Source organism: Hyla sarda, chromosome 3 (genome assembly GCF_029499605.1).
Source record: "Hyla sarda isolate aHylSar1 chromosome 3, aHylSar1.hap1, whole genome shotgun sequence".
Taxonomy (NCBI): Eukaryota; Metazoa; Chordata; class Amphibia; order Anura; family Hylidae; genus Hyla; species Hyla sarda.
In genome coordinates, this window is record NC_079191.1 from 172,964,226 (window position 1) to 172,984,029 (window position 19,804).

At 44.4% G+C, this 19,804-nt stretch overlaps 1 long non-coding RNA gene across 4 annotated transcripts in view; it reads left to right on the forward strand.

Moving 5' to 3' along the window:
• The window catches only part of LOC130361881 (uncharacterized), a 64,779-nt gene that overhangs the window by 488 nt on the left and 44,487 nt on the right, over positions 1–19,804 (forward strand). For 2 of the 4 annotated variants that reach the window (XR_008891190.1, XR_008891187.1), the window contains exons 2-3: positions 2,797–2,881; positions 19,336–19,424. This is a non-coding gene — a long non-coding RNA (uncharacterized LOC130361881). Of the gene's footprint in view, positions 1–294; positions 478–2,796; positions 2,882–19,335; positions 19,425–19,804 lie in introns of those variants that run through there. The other 2 variants (XR_008891189.1, XR_008891188.1) reach the window with 2 other exon arrangements.

Consider the following 19,804-nt stretch of genomic DNA (forward strand, 5'->3'; position numbering starts at 1 on the left):
AAGAATTATAGAGGGAGATTCATCAATACTTGTGCATAGGGAAACATAGAAACATAGAATGTGTGGGCAGGGCTGGATTAATGTAGGGGCGGATGGAGCTGCCGCTCCAGGCCCTTACATTAAAATAGGCCCAGTGGCCTGCACAGGCGGCCCGCATAGGCCGCCCGGACCGGTGACCCGCCTCCCGTTCTGCCGCCAACACCTAACGCCGACACCTAACACCTAACGCCCCCCCCCCCCCCCCCCGCTCCTCACTATCTTACAACACCCGGGCCGTCGTCACCTCCGCCAGTCACACGCGCTGCGGCAGCTGTCAGTGAGAGCTGCGGTGACGTCATCCACTTCACGGCGGCGCCCGGAAGTCATGTCCCCGCGGCTCCCACTGACACAAGGACTGAGCAGCAGCCGCCGCAGCGTGTCAGTCTGAGTCGCCGGGTCTCGGAGAGAAAGGTGACAGCCCTTGGGGCCATTTATAATGTAAGGCACTGTGAGGGGCACAATTTAACATGTCAGGGGGGCAGCAACCGCATTATAGGTTGCAAGACATGGTTTATTATATATGAGGGGGACATTATATGTGGGGGCACATGACAGAACCCCCCTGTCATGTGCCCAAATAATGCCCCCCTGTCATGTGCCCCTCATATATAATACCCCATGTCCTGTGCCCCTCACATATAATGCCCCCCTGACATGTGCCCCTCACATATAATGCCCCTGGCTGTCCTGCCCCCTCAGGGGCATTATATGTGAGGGGCACATGTCAGGGGGGCATTATATGTGAGGGGCACATGTCAGGGGGGCATTATATGTGAGGGGCACAGGACATGGGGTATTATATATGAGGGGCACATGACAGGAGGACATTATATGTGGGGGCACATGACAGGACCCCCCCCCCCTGTCATGTGTCCATATAATGCCCCCCTGTCATGTGCCCCTCATATATAATACCTCATGTCCTGTGCCCCTCATATATAATGCCCCTCATATATAATACCCCATGTCCTGTGCCCCTCATATATAATGCCCCTCATATATAGTACCCCATGTCCAGGGGGCATTATATGTGAGGGGCACATGTCAGGGGGCATTATATATGGGGGGAAAATGACAGGGGGGCATTATATGTGGGGGCACATGACAGGGTCCCCCCTGTCATGTGCCAATATAATGCACATATAATGCCCCCTGACATTTGCAGCTTACTTATAATAGCCCCTGTCCTGTGCCCCTCACATATAATGCCCCCCTGTCATGTGCCCCCACATATAATGCCCCCCTGTCATTTGCTCCTCACATATAATGCCCCCTGACATGTGCTCCTCATATATAAAGCCACATGTCCTATGCCCCTCATATATAATGCCCCTCATATATAATACCCCATGTCCAGGGGGCATTATATATGAGGGGCACATGTCAGGGGGCATTATATGTGGGGGGCAAATGACAGGGGGGCATTATATGTGGGGGGCAAATGACAGGGGGGCATTATATATGGGGGCACATGACAGGGGCCCCCTTGTCATGTGCCAATATAATGCACATATAATGCCCCCTTGACATTTGCCGCTTACTTATAATACCCCTTGTCCTGTGCCCCTCATATATAATGCCCCATGTCCTGTGCCCCTCACATATAATGCCCCCTGACAGGTACCCCTTATACATAATGCCCCATGTCCTGTGCCCTTCACATATAATGCCCCCTGTCCTGCCCCCTCAGGGGGCATTATATTTTAGGGGCACAGGACAGGGGGCACTATAAGTCAGGGACATATGTCAGGGGGCATTATATGTGCATTATATGGGCACATGACGGGGGGGGGGGCTATCCTGTGCCCCCCACATATAATGCCCCCTGAAATGTGCCCCTCATATATAATGCCCCATGTCCTGTGCCCCTCACATATAATGCCCCCTGACATGTGCCCCTTATACATAATGCCCCATGTGCTGTCCTGTGCCCCCCACATATAATGCCCTATGTCCTGTGCCCCTCACATGTAATGCCCCCTGAGGAGGCAGGACAGGGGGCATTATATGTGAGGGGAACATGACAGGGTGCATTATCTGCGAGGGGCACAGGACAAAGGGCATTATTATTATGTGGGGGGAACAGGACGGGTTATCATTATTATATGTGGGGGCACAGGATGGGGCATTATTACCATATATGAGGGGCACAGAGTGTTTTGCATTTCAGAGGTATGGGCCGGCATTTATTATTGTAGGTGTAAGAGAAGCATTTTTAATGCTGTAATGTGTAGGAGCACCAAATTTATTAAAAGGTAGCAGACCATTTGATAAATTTTGTGCAGGTCACATTTTCTAAAATTTCACATACACCAAAAAGCTAAGTCTGGGCTGGTGTAATTTTAGAGACTTTTCAGTGGTTTTGCGCATTTTTTGTGCCTTTTCACAAAAAGGTGCAGTTCATAAAACCCGTCCATATTATGTGTATTGCCAAAATCAGTGGATTACAACTCAAGCGCAAAAAAGGAACAAATAAACCCTGCTTGCGCCTTTTTTGCACCATTTTTAGACACAAAAAAAACTGTCTAAAGACAATTATACATGTCGGCCATAGTGTATATTATAAGGAATTTTGGGGTAGTATGGTTTTTATGGGCCACATAATTACGGTATTGTATTCAGAGGGTGCATGGCAAGGTTATATTCAGAGAGCACAGTATGTGGTAGTATTATATTCAAAGGGTTCAGTGTGTTGTAGTAATATATTCAGAGGATATGGTGTTTGGCAGTATTATAATAATTATTGTTTTCATATAGAGGATCAGAATCCGCTGACATAGTGAGGAGACGTCTGGGCATCAAGTTCTGCTGAGTGAACATTTAGCTGAAACAATTCCTGGCGGTATGTACCATCTGAATTAGATAAGAAAAGACTATAGAGAAGACGTCACCTGTAGTAACAGATTTTATTGTGTATTCTCTTCACTATAGAGAAGACGTCACCTGTAGTCACTGATATCATTGTGTATTCTCCTCACTATAGAGAAGACGTCACCTGTAATCACTGATATCATTGTGTATTCTCTTCACTATAGAGAAGACCTCACCTGTAGTCACTGATATCGTTGTGTATTCTCCTCACTATAGAGAAACCATCACCTGTAGTCACTGATATCATTGTGTATTCTCTTCACTATAGAGAAGACGTCACCTGTAGTCACTGATATCATTGTGTATTCTCCTCACTATAGAGAAGATGTCACCTGTAGTCACTGATATCATTGTGTATTCTCTTCACTATGTCCTATCAGAGCTGGAGTCACTAGTAAGTTCTGCAGTAATGAGGGGTGAAACAACAACTCCTAGCATCTCTTCACCACATACTTAAGGTCATACTGGGAGCTGTAATTTTAAATGGTAAAAACTTTTTTAGCACTTTCCCATTCTGTGGCAGTTGGTATATTTGATTATTATACTGGAAATAATTTTCTGCAACATGCTACAGTGTGGGCATCACAACATGCTACAGCGCGGGCATCACAACATGCTACAGTGTGGGCATCACAACATGCTACAGCGCGGGCATCACAACATGCTACAGCGCGGGCATCACAACATGCTACAGCGCGGGCATCACAACATGCTACAGCGCGGGCATCACAACATGCTACAGCGCGGGCATCACAACATGCTAAAAAAATCAGGGCCTATATCCCTTAATGTTATGTTTTTGCAAATATTCATCCATTTGCTGTTTAAACGTCTTTACAGACTCTAATAAGATCATATCTGCAGGCAGAGGATTCCACATCCTTATTGTTCTTAGTGTAAAAAACCCTTTCCTTTGCCTTAGACAAAATCTCTTTTCTTCCAGTATAAAAGTTGCTGAGTTGTCCATAGCAACCAATCAGATCACTTCTTTCATTTTTGAAAAAGCCTCTGGAAAATGAAAGAAGCGATCGGATTGGTTGCTATGGTTAACTCAGCAATTTTTCCTCTGGACACTAACATATATTCAGCTATCCTGGTAATTTCATATGCATAAAACATGTGACAGATGCGCTTTATTTGTGTTAAGAAAAATTACTTTGTGTTGCATTTTCATTTTATATATTCCGATAAAAAGGCCCATCAAAATCTTCAGCACCAGGCCCATGATGCTCTTAATCCGGCCCTGTGTGTGGGCAGATAATAACCATTTGTCCCATCTAGTCTGCCCAATAATCTAAATCATATCAATAGTCCCTGGCCCTATCTTATATGAAGGGTAGCCTTATGCTTATCCCTATCTTATATGAAGGATAGCCTTATGCCTATCCCTATCTCATATGAAGGATAGCCTTATATTTATCCCATGCATGTTTAAACTCCTTCACTGTATTTGCAGTGACCACTTCTGCAGGAAGGCTATTCCATGCATCCACTACTCTCTCAGTAAAGTAATACTTTCTGATATTACTTTGAAACCTTTGCCCCTCTAATTTAAAACGATGTCCTCTTGTGGTAGTTTTAAATATGTTCTCCTCCTTTACCGTGTTGATTCCCTTTATGTTTTTAAAAGTCTCTATCATACTGCCTCTGTCTTGTCTTTCTTCCAAGCTATACATGTTAAAGGGGTACTCCGGTGCTTAAACATCTTATCCCCTATCCAAAGGATAGGGGATAAGATGCCTGATCGCGGGAGTCCCGCCGCTGGGGACCCCCGGGATCATGCACGCGGCACCCCGTTTGTAATCAGTGCCCGGAGCGTGTTCGCTCCGGGACTGATTACCGGCGACCGTAGGGCCGGCGGCATGTGACGTCACCCCATTCACCCCCGTGTGACGTCACGCTCCGCCCCTCAATGTAAGCCGACGGGAGGGGGTGTGATAGCTATCACGCCCCCTACCGTAGGCTTGCATTGAAGGGCGGAGCATGACATCACACGGGGGCAGAGGCGTGACGTCACACGCCGCCCGCCCTGCGGTCGACCATAATCAGACCCGGAGCGAACACGCTCCGGGCACTGATTACAAACAGGGTGCCGCGTGCATGATCCCGGGGGTCCCCAGCGGCGGGACTCCCGCGATCAGGCATCTTATCCTATCCTTTGGATAGGGGATAAGATGTTTAAGCACCAGAGTATTCCTTTAAGCTCCTTTAAAGCGCAACTGTCATGACATTTTAGTGTAATAACCTGCACACAGCCTTTGTACTGTGTGCAGGTGTTGTGTACAGCAAGTATTTTACCTCATATTTGCAGGCTTTCGTGACGCTAAAAAGTGCTTTTAATCAAAGCCACTGAAGGTCGGATAGGCGTGGTGCATGGTATGCGATGCCCCGCCACTGCCACGCCCACCCATATCCCCACTTTGCATTTCATTGCTGGGACCGCTGAGTGATTGACACAAAGGTCCCAGCACATGCGCCCTTCAACTAATGTAACATGAGCGCCACTGCGTGTCATCCAGCAAGCGCTCGCTCCTCCAGCAAGCGCTCGCTACCGCCGCTGTCGTCGTCCTCAGTGCACTTGCGCAGGGCTAGGTGCAGAGAGTGCGGGGGAGAGCGCTTGCTGGAGGAGCGAGCGTTCGCTGGATGACACGCAGCAGCGCGCACGATACATTAGTTGAAGGGCACATGCGCTGGGACCTGTGTGTCAATCACACAGCGGTCCCAGCACTGAGATACAAAGTGAGCATGTTGGTGGGCGTGGGGGCGGCGGGGCATCGCATACCATGCACCACGCCTATCCGACCTTCAGTGGCTTTGATTAAAAGCACTTTTTAGCGTCACGAAAGCCTGCAAATATGAGGTAAAATACTTGCTGTACACAACACCTGCACACAGTACAAAGGCTGTGTGCAGGTTATTACACTAACATTTCATGACAGTTGCGCTTTAAAGGAGCTTAAAGGAATACTCCGGTGCTTAAACATCTTATCCCCTATCCAAAGGATAGTATAAGATGCCTGATCGCGGGAGTCCCGCCGCTGGGGACCCCCGGGATCACACTAAAATTTCATGACAGTTGCCCTTTAACCTTTCCTGGTAAGTTTTATCCTGCAATCCATGTAGTAGTTTAGTAGCTTTTCTCTGAACTCTCTCTATAGTATCTATATCCTTCTGTAGATACGGCCTCCAGTACTGCGCACAATACTCCAAGTGAGGCCTCACCAGTGTTCTGTACAGCGGCATGAGCACTTCTCTCTTTCTACTGCTTATACCTCTTCCTATACATCCAAGCATTCTGCTAGCAATTCCTGCTGTCACATTGTCATACCATCTTTAAGTCTTCTGAAATATTTAGCTAGCCCTAAGGCTAAGTTTCTACTTGTTTTATTTATTTATTTTTTGGGGAAAAACGCCAATTCTGACGGCGTTTTTTGGGGCAAAAAATGCTGCGGCCAGATGTTAGCTGTAAATCAATGAGAAATCGCAAAATTCTTATTTCACTTGGCATTTTTCACTTTTGCGTTTCTTTAATCCTTTTGGCGCTTTTCACTCTCTATTGGCGTTTTTCAGCTCCTTGGCGCTTTTCAAAAATTGCAGCATGTTGAGCCACTGGCGATTCTTTTGTCAAAATCGGGGCGTTTTTCTTCCATAGAAGTCTATGAGAGTGAAAAACGTCATGAAAAATGATATGTGGGAGATACCTTTTTTAATAAAATTTCGTAGGGTACCATTAAAAAAATAAAAAAGATACAGTAGTGAAGGAAAAAATTGTATCTTACGAAATGTATCTTTTTTATTACAACATTTTTATTAATTTTTAAACAGGGATCAACTTATGTGGGCGGGCAGGGACCCAAAAATCTAGCCGACAATAATAAAAATGTAGTGTGTGTTTTTCACTTTTTTTTCTTCATTTTTTACATTGTTTTAGGTAGTACTGCTACTCCCAGCATGGAACACACTGTTCCATGATGGGAGTAGTAGTACCTGTACCAATTGACAGATCGCCCATTGCGATCCTCCTGTATAATTTATAGATGCGGCTGCTCTTCTATGGTCCTCAGCACTGCCGTATATATACATATTTTGCGGTATATATATACATATATTCATATTTCCTGCAGAGAGCTGTGATTGGCCAGATGGTTCCAGCCAATCACAGTTCTCTGTTTGAAATAGGAATATGTGTATATATACAGCAGTGCAGGGGACCATAGAAGAGCGGCCACTGCATCTATACATTATACAGGAGGATCACAGCGGGTGTCAGGAGTGACATCCGCTGTGATGTGTCCTTAACTGCAGGTTCTACTACTCCCAACATGGAGCAAACTCTGCTCAATGCTGGGAGATGTAGTACCTGCATTAATAGAAAGATTGCAGCGAGTGTCAGAAGTTACACTCGCAGCGATCTGTCTATTAATGCAGGTACTACAGCTCCCAGCATGGAGCAGAGTGTGCTCCATGCTGGGAGTAGTAGTACCTGCAGTTAAGGACACATCACAGTGGATGTCCCTACTGATACCCACTGCAATCGTCCTGTCTTTCACAGAGAGGCAGAGTGTCTTTCTCCTGCGCTCGCATCTCTGCACTATACTCCGGCCACTCACTCATTCATATTTCCCTCAGAGCTGTGATTTGCTGCAACCATCCGGCCAATCAACACTCTGGGCGGAAAATAGAGTGACGTTCTAGTCACATCATTAGCCGGAGTATAGTGCAGAGATGCTGTATACAGATGCATCTCTGCTATATTATGGACGATCGCATCGGGTGTCAGACTGACACCCGGGGCAATATATCTATTAGTACAGGTACAACTACTTCCATCATGGGACAGTCCATTCCATGCTGGGAGTAGTAGTACTACCTAAAAAAATGTAAAAGTAGGGAAATAAAAAGTGGAACACACACACTTTATTAAACATAAATTAAAATTTAGTTATAAAAAATAATATTTCGTAAAATAAATTTTTTTCCATCACTACTGCATCTTTTTATTTTTTTTTTGTACCCAGCAAATTTTGGGTACCAAAAAAAAATGCCAAAGGTGCCAAAAATGCAATTTCCACATAAATGAAAAAACGCCAGAAAAAACGCTAGACGCAGGACATTGCACTGGCATTTTTTTCAGGCGTTTTTTTCAACCCAAAAAGTGTAGGACAAAAAAACAAGTAAGGCTTAGGTTACATGATAAGGAAAGTTGACCAGATGCCCATAGCTACCAATCAGATCGCTTCTTTCATTTTTGAAAAGGTCTCTGAAAAATGAAAGAAGCAATCAGATTGGTTGCTATGGGCAACTGATCGACTTTTCCTCTGCACAAGTCTTGATGAATCTCCCCCTAAGTAAGGCTGGGTCCACACTACGTTTTGTCCCATACGGGAGCGCATACGGCAGGAGGGAGCTAAAATCTCGCGCTCCCGTATGTGACCGTATGCGCTCCCGTATGCCATTCACTTCAATGAGCCGACCGGAGTGAAACGTTCGGTCCGGTCGGCTCATTTTTGCGCCGTATGCGCTTTTACAACCGGACCTAAAACTGTGGTCAACCACGGTTTTAGGTCCGGTTGTAAAAGCGCATACGGCGCAAAAATGAGCCGACCGGACCGAACGTTTCACTCCGGTCGGCTCATTGAAGTGAATGGCATACGGGAGCGCATACGGTCACATACGGGAGCGCGAGGTTTTAGCTCCCTCCTGCCGTATGCGCTCCCGTATGGGACAAAACGTAGTGTGGACCCAGCCTAACCAATGGATGCAATACAATACAGGATATACGTTTTTTTTGGTACACGAAGGCCACCACCCTGCTATATTGGAGGTATGTGAGCAGTGTTTGAAAAAGTTTGGTGTTATGAACCTTATTCCAAGACTGTATAGTTTTATTTATCCATTGTTTTAAGAGGTATATTCTATGTGTGGTTTGCATTTCTTATAGGAAACCTGTTACATTTAAAATGCAGTCCAATCTGCAGGCATTATATTATAGAGCAGGAAAACATTTGTAGACTGATATCTATAGTTTTATGGGTAAAGCTACAGGATAACTTGTCATTTATTTCTGTAAATCTCTGCTAATTCTGGGGATAAGTAGTCACGTGGGTGGTCCTATTCATTGACTGACAGCTTTCTCTGTACACACATACACAACAAAGGACTACCCACTTGACTACTTACCCCAGAATGAGCAAAGGTTTACATGAATAAATGTTAACCCCTTAAAGACTTAGCCCATTTTCACCCTAAGGACTCAAAACTATTTTCATTTTTGCACTTTCGTTTTTTCCTCCTCCCCTTCCAAAAATCATAACGCTTTAAATTTTGTACCTACAGATCCATATAAGGGTTTTTTTGTGTCACGAATTGTACTTTGTAATGACATCACTTACTTTATAACATAATCTGCCGCAAAACCAAAAAAAAACGTATTTGTGGGATGATATAAAAAAAACACGCCATTTTTCAACTTTTTAGAGCTTCACGTTTCTACACAGTGTACTTTTTGTAAAAATGACACCTTATCTTTATTCTGTAGGTCCATATGGTTACAAGGATACCCAGTTTAAGTAGGTTTTATTTTATTTTGCTACTTTAAAAAATTATAACTACATGCACCAAAATGAATATTTGTAAAATTGTCATCTTCTGACCTCTATAACTTTTCTTTATTTTTGCGCATATGGGGCTATATGAGGACTCATATTTTTGCACTGTAGTCTGCAGTTTTTATTGGTACCGTTTTTGTTTTGATGGGACTTTTTAATCGCTTTTTATTATAATTTTTATGGTTTATGAAGTGACCAAAAATGCACAATTTTGGTCTTTTGTATTTTTTTTATGTGTATACCATAGACCGTGCGGTTTAGCTACCCTTATATTTACATAGTTCGGACATTTACGCACACGGCGGTACCACATAGGATTATTTTTATTACATTATTTTTTTTTTAAGGGTAATGGGGGGTGATTTAAACTTTTATTAGGGGAGGGGCTTATTCACATTTATAAACTTTTTTTTCTACTCTTTTTACAATTTTTTTTAGCTATATCATGCAATCTTCTGATTGCATACACTGTTCAATGCTATGCATAGCATAGCATTAATCAGGGTTATTGGTGCTCCGCTGCTTCAGCCTGCATGGCAGGCTTGGAGCAATAGATCACCGATTGGACGGCGAGGAGCCAGGTAAGTGCCCTCTCGCCGTCCTCTCAGCTGATCGGGACATCGCAATTTAGTCGCAATAGTCCCGATCAGCTCCTCTGAGCTGCCGGTATTCTTTCACTTTCATTTTAGACGTCGCAATTGTGGTGTCCCGGTACTGTATTGCATACCGTACCTTGTATGATGGTCCCCAAAGTCAGAGTTACTACGTTCAGGTAGGTTCCCCCAGGTGGGACAGCCCCTAGTCGCCTCCTCCTTCTCTAATTTCATAATGCTATTATGTATATATTTAATAATGTGTATTCTTAATATAGTATATATTAGTCTACTTACCTTGTTAGCGTCACAGGACCTTCGGTCATGTGACCATGTTAATTCCTCTATGGTATGTTGGAGGACCTTTGGAGGTCCTTGGGTCACATGTTTACCCATAACTCTCTGTACAGAAGATTGACAGTTGTATGGACCAGTGAGCATAAGTCCAGCCCCTGCCCATATAAGGGAGCTGTAGCCAATTATCGCTCTCTGGGGTTGCTGCTCTCGTGGATGCCGGACTAGCAAGACGGATCTGCGCAACTTTCAAAGACAAGCTAGGCCAGAAAACCTGCCAGCCTCAGCATAACCTAAACCGTGAGTTAAAATCTCAATCTCCGCTAAAGCTAGCGTGATTACTGGACCGACTCTAGACCCCTAAATCCAGTGGACCACCGCAACAATTATCTTCCTAAGCTCAATAGACTCACGAGGTCCCAACCACTTGTCAAGCTTTAATAGACTCTGTTGTATGGACTGTTCCTGTTCATTATTGCCTAAAATCTTCAGTAAAAGTTCCGACAAGTTTCTGCAAAACTCTGATTGTGGATAATCAATTATTTCCTATCTCCTTATCGCTTTTGGGAAGGGTGGCGGTAGGACAAGCATCCAAAGAATAGCCCTCACCCTGGCATCATGAATAGAAAGGGTTAAGCAAGCACCCTTAGTAACCGCACAGCTACACTACCATATACCCTACTCCCCCAGGCTCCCCCATCACACAATTAACTTTGATCACGGCGTCTAAAGGGTTAATGCCGGGCATCAGCCTGATCGGCAGTGCCTGACATTAACCCTGGGTCCTGGCTGCTGATACCAGCCTGGACCCACCGGGTTTAAAGTGTTCTCCATTCGTGAGAACGCTTTAAACCTCGGTAACAGGACTCAGGAAGTACAGGTACGTCCTGAGTCCTTAAGTACAAGGACACCAGGGCATACCTGTACCCCCTGCATCCGTAAGTGGTTGAGTTATCCTGGAACTTTTCTCAAAAAACTATATACGGATCTACTCAGCTTTCCTGCATTATAACGTAAAGCCTGCCAGGGACGTGCACACATAAGGTCAAAACAGAGCTTCAGCCCATCTAATGCTCCTGCCCTCTGGTGCCCTCACTACTTGTCAGGCACTTGCGTTAGCTCAGAAATCCTCCTCCTATGCTGGGTTGGCTCCTCCTCCTGGCACATGGAGGTGGAAGTCACCACAGCACTACAGGGGGGGGGGGGGTAGGAGCTTATTGCTAAGGCTGCAGGTGGTGAGTACATACTACAGTACAGAACCTTTGTAAATTAGCTTTTTAAAGGATGTGGGACAGGTATGGGGGGTGCACTATAAATCCTCCATGTTCATACCATCCCCATTAGCCTCTGTGTCCTCCCTCCTAAGCCTCCATATCAGTGTTTCCTAACCAATTTGCCTCCACAACTCAGAGCATGCCTTTGTCTGTCTAAGCATGCTGGAAGTTGCTGTTTTGCAACAGTTGGATGCACACTGTTTGGAAAACACTGTTCCATGCCCTCACTCCTCATAGTCTCCATATCCTTCTCCTGAGCCTCCATACCCTCACACCCCTTAGCCTCTATGTCAGTGTTTGCCAACCAGGGTGACTACAGCTATGGCAAAACTGCAACTTTTAGCATGCCCAGACAGCCAAAGGCTGTCCGGGAATGCTGGGAAATGTAGTTGTGCAACAGCTGGAGACACCCTGGTCGGGAAACACTGCTCTGTGTCCTCACCTCACACATCTATTACACGGTGGGATGTCCATATGGAATTCTGATGGATTATTGTGCATGGACATTCAGCTGTAACACAGTCTCATTAATTTCAATGGGATTGTGCTGCACCGTGCCCAAGGCAGAATTTCCGCCACAGATGTTTATCAAAAAGTTCCATAAAAAAAATATATAACCAATAAAAACTACAGATCACAGCCAAAAAATGTTACCTATACAGAAAAAAAAAGAGTTATAGAGGTCAGAACAGGAAAATTTCTCAGTTGCTCTTCATTGGGGGATACCTTACTGATGGATATATGCTCTTGCCACTAGGAGGTGCTGACACAAGGGAAAAAAAAGTTGGCACCTCCCTGGCAGGCTGTACCCGCCTACTGGAAAGGAGGTAATCAGTTTTAGCTAGTGTTAGTAGGAGGCAAGACAGAGGTCCCCCACTGCCCCAGCTCGCCCCGCTATCTTATGATGCGGCATGGCCATAAGCTGGTTGAAGACGCCTGAGGTGAGTACAGAAGATGGCGTCCACATGTAAGTATGTACCCCCCTCCCCTCTTTAAAAAGGGACTCTGTCCTTTATTGCAGGGCTCGCTCAGGGTTTCATGGGAGGGCTGTGTGTCTGCATACTATTTCCTGTGGAGGACAACCGCCGGCCTTTTGCATCGGCTCCCTCCACAAATGTTCTTTTCCGGTTAACCTTAAAACAGCCTTGCTGTTCCTCCTTTCCGCCAGCTATGTTTTCCTTCATTGCGGGGTCGTCAGCTGGTCCAGGGTTTCACCTCGATGGGGTGTTCCTCTCAACGCTGTTGGTTGCTGTGTGCATGTGCTTCTTACTCGCATTCGTAGCCATGTCTTTGTTTCTTTGCCCAGCACCTGTGTCCAGGATTCCGATCCCACCATATCTCTATATGTTATCGTAGGGTTTCTGGGGGGCTACGTCCACCCAGTACTTTGTCCCATTGCCATAGGGCGGCATTTCCCTGCTTCAACAGTACCTGGTGCACTTTGTCAATCCCCCTTCCACAGGGGGTATGGAGATCAGGGTGCTGGCATGGTCGGTGCCTGGGCTTTCTCTTGACCACCCCTTGTTTTTTCCCTCCACTAGGGAGACTATTTCGCTGAGCGCTATCTTCTGCCAAAATGGAGCTCTCGCCTACTGTTTTTTTTTTTTTTGTTATCTACTGCTGCTCATGTAGCCTTAGCACTCTCCTGACACCACAGTCTTCTAGAGTGACCTTCCTGTGCCCTGTACCTTGGAGTCTCTGCTGGGTTCCCTTCTGTTTTTTCCCTCCGTTCCCATCATGATGGGATTTTACTTCGGAGTGCTCTGGTCTTCTCGGACTGCTGTGGTCCAGCTCTGGTTAGTCTCCTTGGATTGGACACTATCCTAGACTGCTGTGGCGTGCCTTCTGTTTTGGGTTGGCCCTCCTGGTTGTTTGGGCCTTAGTGATGGTTGAGGTCTCGGACATGGGTAGCGATCCTTCTCCGCAATTCCATTTGTGGAGCGGTCTTTCTGTACCGCACTTCTTCTTCTCTCAACATGGGAGTTTGTCTCCCGGAGCGTTTGGTGGCCGTTGGGTTTCCTTCCACTTCAGGTGTATGTCTTACAGGTGACTCAGGAACCTCCAGTTCCCATGTCTGTCACTCCGGCATTCCGGGATGCCCCTTTTTCAGGGCATTCCGTTCCTTTTTTGGCTGTTTTTGCGGTCCATGTACTCCCTAGATGGGGGGGGCGTTTGGGTCATTCGGATTATACCAGTCGAGCTAATTTTGCCTTCCGGGTGCTCGCAGCGGGCCCCTGGGACAGAGGTTTTGGGTCTCCAGATGTTCAGGTCATCACTCTTATGCTCCAGACCTCTCTATAGCTGGTTTATGTCTTTCTTTTTTCCAGTGGTTTTCTGGTCTTCACCTCCTGTGCTCACCTTCTTCTCAGGCGTACGCTGCCCTCCCTGGCGTCTTTCCGCCATGTTCTCTTGAATCGGTCAACTCTGGATGGGGTTCTTTTGTTGTGCCCTTTTTCCATTTTTGTTTTCCAGCCGAGCTAGCCCTCTGTCTGGTTTTGTGTTCCTTGGGGTTGATTTCCTACTTCCTTCCGGGATGGTTCTGACCCAGCTGGCTTCCTAGTCGACCTTTTTCTAGTCTCTCTGTGTGGACCGTAGGTTTAGTCTCTGCAAAAGACGGTCCCTTCCCTTGGCGTCCTAGTCCATCTCCATGGACGGGGGGATCTTCCGGGAGCTCAGTTTCTGGGCCTCTGTTGTCTATGGCCTGGGGTCTTGTCCGCACCAACCCCTAACGGATGAGGGGGTTCGGTCTCTGACTGTTTCCCTTTGTTTCCCTTTCTCTAGTGGTTGTTATTCCCACCCTAGGGGACTGCTTTGGTACGTCCCATCAGTAAGGTGTCCCCCAATGAAGAGAGACTGAGAAAAGGAGATTTTTTTTTGTACTCACCATAAAATCTCTTTCTCATAGCCTTCATTGGGGGACACCGCACCCACCCATATCTTCCTTTTTTGTCCGGATGATCTTTTCTGGTTCTTTTTCCATGATTCTTTTCTGGGATCCTTCGGACTTATGTCTTTTTTGGCTTCTCCTGCAGCTTTGTGACAAAACTGATTACCTCACTTCCAATGGGCGGGTATATCATGCCAGGGAGGAGCCGACTTTTTTTTTCCTAGTGTCAGTGCCTCCTAGTGGCAAGAGCATATGCCCATCAGTAAGGTGTCCCACAATGAAGGCTACAAGAAAGAGATTTTACGGTGAGTACAAAAAAATCTCCTTTTTACGCATACTCATTTTCGTGCAAAAAGTTATCAATTTTTTTAAAGTAGCCAAAGTTGCCAAATGGCATTTGTTTTTTAAATGTTGGGTGTTACCATAGACTTTGTGGCAAAATGAGTACCAATACAATTGCTGGAACAAAAAACAAGCCACATGTGGGTCGGTAGATAGAAAGTCGAGGATTATAGTTATTAGAGGGCGAGGCGGAAAAAAAGAAAGTGCAAAAAAAAAATATCTTATGGGGTTAAAATGGTGTTTTCTCAGTCATGAAAAGCAAAAAACTGACCTTCTTCAGCCATTTAGGGCTGTAAGGAGTTTTACTAACACAAAACTGCTGACAGATTTAATTTAACCTTTTTTTAACAAACATTTTTAAATAATTATTAGTGACTTTTTTAACTTGAGCCCCTGCCCTCCCCCCCCCCCCCCCCAAAATGTCTGTGCACGTCCCTGATGCTAGCAGATTGGACTGGATTGTCAGTCTCCCTTTACCACAGAGGCAGGTGTGGATGAAGGTCTGGATCTCCAGTAGTTCTATAATAGTATGGTATCACTATGAATCATGGGAGACTCTGTGTCCCCATTAAGTTGTACGTGCACAGTACCAATGACTGTTTTCCTCTATTCAGAAGAATTACTTTTTATGCGCATTAGGATTTGTTTAAAGGGGTACTTCGGCGCTTAGACATCTTATCCCCTATCCAAAGGATAGGGGATAAGATGCCTGATCGCGGGGGTCCCGCCACTGGAGACCCCCATGATCTTGCATGCCGTACCCCGTTTAAAATCATTCCCCAGAATGTGTTCGCTCAGGGTCTGATTACCGTCGATCACGGGGCCGGAGCGTTGTGTCGTCAAAGCTCTGCCCTGTGTGATGTCACTCTTCTTCCCCCTCAATGCAAGCCTATGGGAGGGGGCATGGCAGCTGTCTCGCCCCCTCCCATAGGCTTGCATTGAGAGGGGCGGCCCCGTGATCGACAGTAATCAGACCCGGAATGAACACGCTCCGGAGACTGATTTTAAACAGGGTGCAGCGTGCAAGATCACGGGTTTCCCCGGCGGCAGGACCCCCGCTATAAGGCATCCTATCCCCTATTCTTTGGATAGGGGATAAGATGTCTAAGCACCGGAGTACCCCTTTAAGATTACAGGGAAACTAGTCTGTTCCATACAGCATAACAATACAAGGAAATGTAACCCATATATCTCATATAACAAGACTTTAAATGGCATCTTTCTTGTGAACTAAGAAAACACTTTAGACATTCAGTCCAGTTTGAAGAAAATAGACATGTCTGCTGAATGCAAGGAGTGACAATGACAGACCAAATACAGCAGGCAAGGTTTTTGTGTAAAGGTATGCAGGCACAATGTTCTATATGCAAACAAGACAAAACTATCCAACGGAATTCTCCATGGCTACATACACCAATGTGTTATATTAACCCCTTGCTGCTACAGCAAGTCCAGGCAAAGCCCATAATAATCAGTGGATTGCAAGAGTTAGTGGCCATGGCTAGCACTTGCAATTCACCGATCATTACAGGCTGCAACTCTACTTGACAATGTTTAAATCAGTAAGTGAGTGTCATGCTGGGAGTTGTAGTTTTGCAACAGCTGGAGGCACCCTGGTTGGGAAACACTACAGTAAGTCCAGGTCACAACCACATGAACTAATCTTAGTACTGCGAGCGTTTCCTGACACACAAATATTAAAGGGGGACTCCATTGGAAAACATTTTTTTTTTAAATCAACTTAATCCTTCCAGGACTTGTCAGCTGCTATATGCTCCCCATGAATTTATTTCCTTTTTGAATTTATTTTCTGTCTGACCACAGTGCTGACATTTTAGAAACTGTCCAGAGTAGGAACAAATCCCCATAGCAAACCTATCCTGCTCTGAACAGTTCCTAAAATGGACAGAGGTGTCAGCACTGTGGTCAGACAGAAAGGGAATTCAAAAAGAACTTCCTCTGTAGTATATAGTAGCTGATAAGTACTGGAAGGATTAAGATTTTTAAACAGAAGTAATTTACAAATCTGTTTAACTTTCTGGTGCCAGTTGATTTAAATATATATATATATATATATATATATATATATATATATATATATTATTATTATTTTTTTTTTTCCAGTGGGGTACCCCTTTTAAGTGAAATGTGAAACTGAAAATGTAATATTTAGGATGTGAGAGCATTCAGAGAAACCCCTGAGGTGCTAGTGCCACACATGCTAAGGACAAAGACTGTTATATTTAATGCCTCTTAAACGTAAGGTATCAGTCTGCAAAGAAGCATTTTCTTGCAAAGAAGTGTGATCTGTGAACCTGTATTAAATAGGTCATATGTTGGCTTAGAACCGCACTTTAAGTTAAACCTAGTTCTAGCAATGAAAGTACCCTTGGAGAGCCTGTGGAACTGTGACAAAGTTAAACTATTCAGATTATCTGTTGTTATAGACACTTGCTTGTTTAGGGTTCATTCACACATACAGGACGTGCTGCATATTTTTGCCGCATATTTTGTGCAGCTGATTTTCTACCCATTAACTTCAATGAGCAGCAGAATCAGCTGCAGAAAATATGCAGCAAAAATACACAGCAGATCTTGTACGTGTGAACGTACCCTTGGGGAACATTAACACATACAGGATCTGCTGCATATTTTCTGCAGCTGATTTTGCTACCCAGGGAAGTCAATGGGTAGCAAAATCAGCAGCAGAAAATATGCAGCCTAGAACTGTCTATATATGATGAGGGGAACAATCCCTGACACCATCTGCACCCTACTCTCACTTATCCCACTTGCTGGTATTTTAATGCTGAAATGAAATACACTTGTAATGATAGTAAATAGCTAGGATTTTAAGACTTATGAGTATGAATATGAGATATGAGTTATTATCTTGCTGTAGAATACAGAACTTTTCCTAATGTCAGTATTTTGTGGCAATATCAGTGCCTTATCGTTGTATTAAACATTCTTATGTATATCATATTGATAATTACACTATATTTCCTACATTAAAGACCAAACTAGTCATAAAACCTGTCACTGTATTTATGTCAAACATTGGGCTTAAACTGAAGTCTTAGGGCATGTCCACATGGCTAAGATCTGCACCATTTTCCTCAGTTCACTGAATGTCCATCTGTAATTGACTCTAAAGGGAATATCTACACAACACTGAAACATCTGCATCTTTTTTTAAAACTACTTTGCAGATTGTGTAGTGTGTAAAAAATAAAAAATAAAAATTGTCCCTTTACTCCACATTTCCACATGGAATTGCTGCAGATATCTTCTACTGTAAATTGCACATCAAAAGCCATGTAAAAAAAAAAAAAAAAAACACATGGATTTTTAATAAAAATATTAAAGGGGTACTCCGGTGGAAAACTTCTTCTTTTTTTTTTTTTTAATCAACTGGTGCCAGAAAGTTAAACTGATTTGTAAATTACTTCTATTAAAAAAAAATCTTATTAGCTGCTGAATACTATGTAGGAAATTATTTTCTTTGTGGAACACAGAGCTCTCTGATGATATCATGACCACAGTGCTCTCTGCTGACATCTCTGTCCATTTTAAGAACTGTCCAGAGTAGGAGAAAATCCCCATAGCAAACAAATGCTGCTCTGGACAGTTCCTAAAATGGACAGAGATGTCAGCAGAGAGCACTGTGGTCATGATGTCAGCAGAAAGCACTGTGTTCCAAAAAGAAAATAATTTCCTATGTAGTTTTCAGCAGCTAATAAGTACTGGAAGGATTAAGATTTTTTTATAGAAGTAATTTACAAATCTGTTTAACTTTCTGGCACCAGTTGATTAAAAAAAAGTTTTCTACCGAGGTACCCCTTTATAGACATCTAATCCCCGGTGATCTTGCACGCAGCACCCCGTTATAATCAGTCCCCGTAGCATGTTCGCTCCGGGTCTGAGTACTGGTGATCATGGGAGGGGGCCTATGGGAGGGGGCGTGACAGGGCCCCCGTGATCGCCTGTAGTCAGACCCGGAGCGAACATGCTCCGGGGAATGATTATGACGAGGTGCTGCGTGCAAGATCACGAGGGTCCCCAGCGGCGGGACCCCCGCAATCAGGCATCTTATCCCCTATCCTTTGGATAGGGGATAAGATGTCTTAGCGTCGGAGTACCCCTTTAAGGCTGAATTATCTGCCTCTTCAATTTACCAAGTGAACAAGTTCTTATAAAAACTCTTTAACATCATCTATTAATGCAACAATAAGTCTGAAAGGTAGGTGGAAAAATCTACGCAGCGAAATACAGGTGTCAGTTTTATCAGATCTTTTTTTTTTTTTTTAAAGATCAATTACATAAGCCATTGGGATCTATTTCTAAAAGTACTAAGAGGGCATGTCCATTCCTACTATGTCTTCTCTAACTAGTGCCTTCGTTTTTTCCCCATACTGCGAGCATAGAACCTGAATTGCTACTGCTTTAGAGGTAACTAACAACGATAAAGACAAGAACTAACAACATGAAAGACAAGAAGATTAGAAGGAAACTAGTAAGCTATCATACTCATATTACCTTCCATAAACCAAATAAAAATTCTGTATAAATAAGCTGCTTTTCATTGTAATACGGTAAAATATCTCTGCCCCCCCCCCCCCCCCCAACCCCCTTCAGTCATACACACAATTTTCTGCACTCTTCTGAAAGGCACTTACCCCTGCAATGAGCAACCCTATTTACCCATTACTTTTCTCTTTTGTCCTGTATCTAGCTGTGTTATTAATGCTCATTCCAAAAAGCACACAATGCCATCTATGGTGTAGCCCACTTAACAATGATGGTGGTAAAAACACTTACATGGTACAGCTCAGACTCTCTTAAAGATGGCTTTTCAAAATCCTCTCCTATGGATTAACGTTGTTATAAGTAACC